The sequence below is a fragment of the Amblyomma americanum genome, chromosome 8 (genome assembly GCF_052857255.1).
Source record: "Amblyomma americanum isolate KBUSLIRL-KWMA chromosome 8, ASM5285725v1, whole genome shotgun sequence".
Taxonomy (NCBI): domain Eukaryota; kingdom Metazoa; phylum Arthropoda; class Arachnida; order Ixodida; family Ixodidae; genus Amblyomma; species Amblyomma americanum.
The window spans coordinates 41173381-41179849 of NC_135504.1; the positions used below are offsets into that span (position 1 = coordinate 41173381).

Here is a 6469-nt window from a genome sequence, read left to right on the forward strand (position 1 = left end):
TAAAGCTATTACACCTTATATTATTGCTTTCTAGAAATCTGCAAACAGCGCCTTAAAGACCGAAAGTAGAGTTGTATGGTATCCACAGATAAAAATCGCACAGAAAGCGCTTGTCGAAGTCAAATGTCAAACTTACGCATTTGCTCGTACTTGAGAAGATTAACTTGCAGTGACACCTATTACGCAGCTTAAGCATCAACTCACATAATTCCGGGAACTAGCACGACCATAGAGGGTATTGCTCCCGCACCCCAACGTGAGACTTTGCTTCAGCTCACGCAGATAACTCCATTATGTGGCACTATCGCATCACGTGCATTATCACAACGATAAAGTCCTCGCGTGTCACGCCGATATTATGGAACACCTGGTACAAAAGATTGTCTAGCCGTGGCGGCCATTAGCAACAAAGCAGTCATCGCCATGTCGCGCTTACTCTTGTTGCCTTTACTGGTGTTCGAAGTCGCAGTTGCCCGTGTGCCGGATGTGAAGTTCTTTAATTCCAAAACAAACCGTCCAGCCAGTCCACCTAGGCAATGGGCAATTCTTGTGGCTGGGTCTAAAACGTACACCAACTACCGGCATCAAGCGGACATCTGTCATGCCTACCAGCTGCTACGGGATCGCGGCATGCGTGATGAGCGAATTGTTGTCATGATGTACGATGACATCGCCAACAACACCGAGAACCCGACGCCTGGGGTAATACTCAACCACCCAGAGGGGCCAAACGTGTACCAAGGAGTTGCGAAGGACTACACGGGAGACCTGGTGACGCCGGATAACTTTCTTAAAATTCTTCAAGGCGTGGAGGTGGACGGTGGCAGCGGCAAAGTTATAGCCAGTGACCGCCACGACAACATATTCATCTTTTTCTCGGGCCATGGAGGACCTGGGCTCCTCGATTTCCCCAACAGCGGCGCCTTGAAAGCAAGCCAACTGATTAATGCCATCATAAAAATGCGCAGAGACCAAAGATATAACAGGATGGTCATCTACATCGAGGCTTGTTTCTCTGGATCCCTTTTTGCTCGCCATCTTCCGAGCAACCTCAACGTATACGCAACTACAGCAGCTAAGCCTTACCAGAACTCGTACTCGTGCTACTATGACAGCTATAGGAATGTGCCTCTAGGCGACGAGTACAGCGTCAAGTGGATGGAACACGCGGAGGAAAACGATTTGATCGCGGTAAGTCTGCGCACCCAGTTCGCACATGTCCAGAGAGAAACAGAAGAGAGCCACGTCATGGAGTACGGTGACATCAGCATGGCAGGGCTTCAAGTCAGCAGGTTTCTGGGCAATGTCAAGCCGAAACCAATCTTGCGGAGGAAACTGCCATGCGCCTCTCCATCCAACGCTGACGTGCCGATCAACATTCTAGCGAACAAGGCTGAGAAGACCAGTGAACCGATCGTAAAACAGGCTTTGCTACGTGAGCTCAAGCAAACTATGGATAACAGGGCTTTCCTCGAAACGAAAGTCGCCGAGATCGCGACGTTCATCGCTCGAGAGAAGAAAAATATCGTCGAGTCGCTGCTGTCCTCCGTGAACAACACAAAAAATACTGGCTGCTATGAGGACGCTGTGAGTTACTTCGACGTTAAGTGCTTCAGCCTTTCCGATAATCCCTACGCGCTTCAGCACCTCCGCGTCCTAGTCAACGCATGTGCGTCTGGTTACCCCTTGAAGCAGATCAATAATGCCATGGACGCTGCCTGTACTCACCCGACCATAAGAGGTATAGTGTAGCAAGTAAATCTGCGACCGTTTACAAGCGTTTTGCCAGCTTGTACGTAGGGTCTGCTCAAAGCACACCAATAAGTGGTTTAGAAGAAAAACTATTTTTCTCTTCATCTTTGCTGAATCTCGGCGTCAAAGATAAGGTTTTCTGTTTCGTAAAGTATCTGTGACTGCATTGTTGCTTTTGCGAAATTTTGCCTTTTAGTGGGTTCCTTTGTCTCACGTAGGCCAAGCAGGATGAGTATTGTTTTCGTTCCATTCATGACTGGTGCGCTTTTAGTTCAATATTAGAGTAAAGGCTATGAAGAGAAGCCGATTCTGGTATGTGCTGAATGAGTACCACCGATGATTGAGAGAATTTCCAGAGCTTTCCTGCCTTCCACAAACTAGCTGTACCAGACGTATCAATCGTCTTATCGAGTATAACCGTTGTACAACAGCAGACAAATGACACATGTCCACCTGCGCCATGTAGACGAATAATAGAAAGAAAGTTTTGATGCCTGCAAGGAATTCGTGCCTGACTCTGATAACCGTGGTCATCTTTTGTTCATGTGGCACACATATTTGGTAGGAGAAAGTATAAGGGGTACTGTCTAAATGTGCCTATCCGAAGCCAGCCCTAACCGCCAATGAAGCCCGCTGATTAAGTAGTGCATGTTTATAGCGCACATGCTTCAAAATTTCGTCCTGAATTCACGTACCCTCAGTTATACAGCACACGGTTTAGGCTGCCTACTCATAATATTTAAAAAAAAAACCAACAAATTATGTACTCTTAGAATATCTGAACACCAGCGTCAAAGTTCGCAGATAACATTCGAATTCATGAACACACGGCATGATTTTAGCCAGACAACCATTACGTACCGAAGAGACAATTTGATGTATTTGATGGAGATTATTAAATTTGTGGGGGTACTTAATCATGGAAATGTTTTAAACAAACCCTATACATTAGGAGTCACGAAAAATCCTTTGAATCACAGTATTTAAAAGCGCGCGGGTTGTCGTAAATGGCGTTCGGTTCGAAGTAGTTGCGTGTGAACCATGGACTGGCGGTCAGTGATCTCCCTGTGGGCATGTCATCCATGCATTATACATGATATATACGATGACATCATATCGCCTGGCTATAGTGCTTTAGGAATAAAATATTTCGTGCGGTAAGCAGTGTCAGAGCGATAATTTCCTTTTAATTGTCCGCATACCCCTCTTCCTGAGAACTATGATAGACTCGAAGTCCGTGTAGATATTTTTAAGCTGCTCCAGTTGCTTGACTGCATAAGCTTCATACATTTTGTTAGGATAATAGATGAGTTCACTTACTGTGTCTCTCAACGTCAGGTAATGACGCACAGCCGGAAGATTATTCCAGACGAGGCATGATGCATATTTCTGATGTTAAAAGCGGAGATACAGTAGCAGAGACCTTAAGTCATCATTGCACAAAATATCTTGTTTGTCTAATCTTGTTCAATTCATTCTTTCTTTCCTCGGAGATATTAGTAGAGACTTCATGTGGGTGCAAAATCAAAACGTAAAACAATCTGTTGGTTTATTGCTGAGTGTTCAGACCGGTTATGTCCCAAGAGTGATTTTTTAGAGCGCGGATTTTTGACAAGTAGTATGCGTCCACTGAAAAGAAGTTTATTTTCGCTATTTTTTTCTTTTTAAAGTCGATTTAACAAACACAAGTGTCGATGGAATACGTTATGCAAAACAAATTGATAATGTTCAGTTTTCTTGGAAGAGTGGACAGTGTAAAGTACGGGCACTAATGTAAACTATGCAGCCACACTTCAGCAACACAAAGAAGTGTCCCTGCTGAAGTAAGTATTCATTAAGCGAACTATACGTTTAAAGAATGTGCTCAGAGAAAATAGAAACTTCTTTTAAATACAGAGATCAGCAGAATCCACAGAGTAGAACTGCTGCATTTTGTGTATTGTGAGAACCTCCCGCATTCTTTCAATTTTTCGTGTCCGATTTGCTTGACACCTAATTGGTGATGAAGCGTGTATTTAAATGCTGTATGCCACTCATACAGCTCGTCGAGCGTGGAAGCGCATGTTACATGCTCCAATTTTTAAAACTTACAGATCCCACCTACTGTGGAAGCGTGCACTACATTCTCCAATTTTTAGAAGTTACAGATCCCGCCTACTGTGGAAGTTAACTACATTCTCCAATTTTTAGAAGTTACAGATCCCGCCTACTGTGGAAACGTACACTACATTCTCCAATTTTTAGAAGTTACAGATCCCGCCTACTGTGGAAGCGTTAACTACATTCTCGAATTTTTAGAAGTTACAGATCCCGCCTACAGTGGAAGCGTTAACTACATTCTCTAATTTTGAGAAGTTACAGATCCCGCCTACTGGGGAAGCATACACTACACTCTCCAATTTTTAGAAGTCACAGATCCCACCAACTGTGGAAGCATTCACTACATTCTCCAAGTTTTAGAAGTTACAGATCCCGCCTACTGTGGAAGCATACACTACATTCTCCAATTATTAGAAGTTACAGATCCCGCCTACTGTGCAAGCGTTAACTACATTCTCCAATTTTTAGAGGTTACAGATCTCGCCCACTGTGGAAGCGTACACTACATTCTTAAATTTTTAGAACTTACAGATCCCGCCGATTGCCGAAGCGTATACTACATCATCCAATTTTTAGATTTCACAGATCGAGCCGATTGTGGAAGCGTATATGACTTCGCCCAGGTTTAAGAAGCTAAAGATGACGCTCTTTATATCGCAACCCGCTAACACCGCGTCGTCCCTGTCTTAACGCCAAGTCATCAGTGCCAGTTACATAAGTTGTCGGACAGCTTGCTATGCCTCTCTCGATGCTAGGCTGTTTCAAGTCAATTATAGATGGTTACCGAGCTCTCTGAGCAAATGTGGAGGTGGCAGTAAATGGTGGGCATACTCCCTGAACGTGTTTCCTTTGCCTTGCTTATATAACAGCCAAAGGAAAGAACGACATAGAAGCAAGTAGGGGAGCCGTAAATTAGAGTACACACTGGAGCAAGACTGGTTTGGCGCAGTGCCACTAAAGGTTCGCTGTACCCTCCACACTTGGGCGCATGCGACTGTGAGGAACTTCGCGCCGCTCAGTTAAACCTCCGCTCCCAGTCGGGATATCGCTGCACTGAGGCTGTCTGACCAAGGACTCGCGCCTCAGAGTAACTTGCATTGATATGAGTGGTTTTTGCGCCGTAAAAGCAAAGCACCTGGGAACAAAGTTACCTGAAAGTTTGCTCAATGTATTCGAGCAAGGGTGAAGAGAGAATTCGTAAGCTGCTGACTTATCAGAACGGTCTCTCCCTCAAGAGCAACGGCTACTTCCTGTTCTTCGCAATAGACTAGACTGATTCGTACCGAAGCCTCGAAGGATGGCGCATTGGAACTGGTTAGGCCTTATAATGAAAGGGCTATTCCTCTCGCCAGTATACTGACTCATAATTTCCAAAGAATCTTAAGATTATCCTGACAGCAGCCGCGCCTTCTGGAGTTGAAGCTGGGGGAAAGTTAAGCAGACCAGGCGAGCTTCACCACAGCGACGACAGCTGCTAAGCAGCCATGGCCAGAAATCTGCTTGCTATGCAGTTCTCACCTTGACCACACACTCGATATTGGTTAACAATCCTAAAAAATTAGTTGTTTATTGAAGTGTGGAATCTCTATAGGGACATTCTCCACAAACATGAAATTTTATCAATTTTCGGGATACGAGAACCTGAGATAAAGCCCGTCAAGGCAGCCTGACAGGAGCAGCCCCGCGCCACTATGATGTCGACGCTGTCTGCTCTTGCATATATGGCTACAGATGTACGTTCCTAGGAATACATCTTTCCACAGGTGATAGGGGGCGTCCCGCAAGGGTTAACTAGTAAGTGTCCTCCACTGCCGTGCACTGCGTGCAGAATCGCGGCTCTTTGCGGATGTGCGTGCGGTTACGGTGGCTAACACACAAACAGTAGAAAGGGCAGTTAAAAAGAACGAAACAGAAAATTGCCCCGCCCGCGCTACCATCGCCTCAACGGAGAACACAGAGGGCGAAACAAGCAAAGAAATACGCAGATTTGTCTACAAGGTCACGTTGGGGACGACACGAGAAGTGTATCAAGGGAGGAGGCCGCTTGCATTTTCACACCAAACGAAGCAGACAGACAATAAGCAGGTAAGAAGGTGACCAACTTCTTTCATGCCGTGGCCGTGGATTCAAGAACTTGAGGCTCGTGCGAGAGCTCCTCGAGCCGTTGACATATAACTCCACAGCGTAAGTAAATAATCCAGACAAAAAAAAATTCTGACAATGGTTGTTTCTGGTATCAGTGAGAATTTCCCTAGACATTTTTTCCACTATATTTTGAGGAGCAGTGTAACGAGGGGAAGAATTCAATTTATTTTCGCACTAAAATGTATGTTCTTCACTAGAAAAGTGAGCGGCATTTTTTTTTTCACAGCGATTCTGTTCTTGCCATTCATAAACTCCATATGTGTTTAACGCGAATATAAAGGAGATTTGTGTGTTTAGCAAACTGTGGCGAGAAAGCATATTCTAATGTAACGAACTTGCAATCAAATAAGAAGGAAGAGAATACTTTTACATACGTTAATGCATAAATATGCGGATGTACACAGATACGTGCCCCAAATCGACCTACGTTTACAAGAAAGACGGCGTGCTACACGTGAACTGACTCTTGTGG

General features: G+C 44.8%; 1 pseudogene; it reads left to right on the forward strand.

Moving 5' to 3' along the window:
- The first annotated feature begins 311 nt into the window (after positions 1 to 311).
- LOC144100238 (legumain pseudogene) lies at positions 312 to 1807 on the forward strand (annotated as a pseudogene).
- Positions 1808 to 6469: the final 4662 nt, after the last annotated feature.